A 1,566-nucleotide genomic window follows, 5' to 3' on the forward strand; every position below is an offset into this window, starting at 1 on the left:
GGTGTTTGTCCATGCATGTGTTCCTGCTTGAATAATTTCAGTCTGTTAACTAAAGCGGACTAATGGGTGAGATATCATCAATTATTTGTTATGAATATAAATATAGTTTTCTTGTCGTCATCAGCCTCCTGTACATCTGTTCCTGTTTTGTAAGCCGGTGACAAATTCCTGAAAGCGTTGGACAGCCAAGCTTTTAGCTGCTGCCGCCGCCGTTCATTTGCACGACATTTACAGCATGTTCTGGTGCCGAGGACACTACTGCCAAGCAGTTCAGGTGTTATTTGGTCCCATTTTTCCTCCAAGCACATCTAATGGTGTGAAAAATAGGGTCATAATGGCATTTTCAATTTTAACATTACCCCCGAAATATTATCTTCATGATGAGGTTTAAGATAGAAGTCCTAAAGCAACACTGTGATAATAACACAGTTGTAGATTTAAAACGGGGCTGATGCTGCTGTGAGGGCTTCATGCTTGACTTTGGATTTTATAGACTCCGTTCAATGTCTTTCTCTTTATTCTTTTTCCCTTGTCTCTGAAAGGAAAATTACCATTAAAGTTAGTCGAACATATTGTTCTCATTTACATCCGCTCAGCCCCATCATTTTCCAACAAAACAACACTAACACCGCTTTTAGTAGCACAGCGGTGACTGCTCCAGATTCAGTTTTAGAAACATTTTAGGGCTCGAAAACTGAGATATGAATATGAAAGATCAAGTCAAACGTCATTAGGAAATACAATATTGACGTTCACATCTATGCTGATGACACGCAGCTTTACATCACAGTTTTAATCAATGGCCCTGAAGACAAAAGAGGGAGGATATTACCAACACGTCTGAGTCTTAACCCCTTAATGCCCAAATTTATTTCTAGCTATGAAAGAAACAAATGTTTTTGCTTTGAAGTAGATGCTCAATGAAGGAAGTTTTGGAGCCAAAGTGGTTTGATGCATATCTGCATCAATAGATGTCAAGGGTTTAAACCATCAGTACTTATTGACTGTGAGCTGAAGTTTATCCCACTTATTAGAAATATTGCCTTGTCGTGGTTTTACGACAAGGCAATATTTAGAGATTATAATTTCCTGCTCTCTTTGTTGGTTCCTTATGCACTTTGAGATGCCTAATCTGGAATGAAATGTGCTCTTATGAATAACCTTTGATTGAAAAATGTATGTTTTATCACAGATTGTCAGAAAAGTCTTTGTGATTCATTCATATACGTAATTCACAAGTGTTTCTTCCGTTCATCATTTGTCGGTGTGCACAGATGTCCGTCAACGGTTTCGGCCAATGGGTCTTTATTTGAATTCAGAGCTGTTCAAAGTTTTTGATCGGCTGAGAATCATGCGGTTCATATGTATTTTACGTAGCTTATGTGCAATTATTCCATATAGCTTATGCAGATGTGCATGATTGTTGCGAGATGCATACAGCACACATACCATGTTCAAAATATGCAATTGAGACATGAATCACTAAAAAATTGCATTTAACCAGCACAACAATCACACACGGTTCATGTTCTACGTTGATATACTTGTTCTTTGGTTTATTTGTAC

The sequence above is a fragment of the Oryzias latipes genome, chromosome 21, assembly GCF_002234675.1.
Source record: "Oryzias latipes chromosome 21, ASM223467v1".
In the NCBI taxonomy this organism is placed as follows: Eukaryota; Metazoa; Chordata; class Actinopteri; order Beloniformes; family Adrianichthyidae; genus Oryzias; species Oryzias latipes.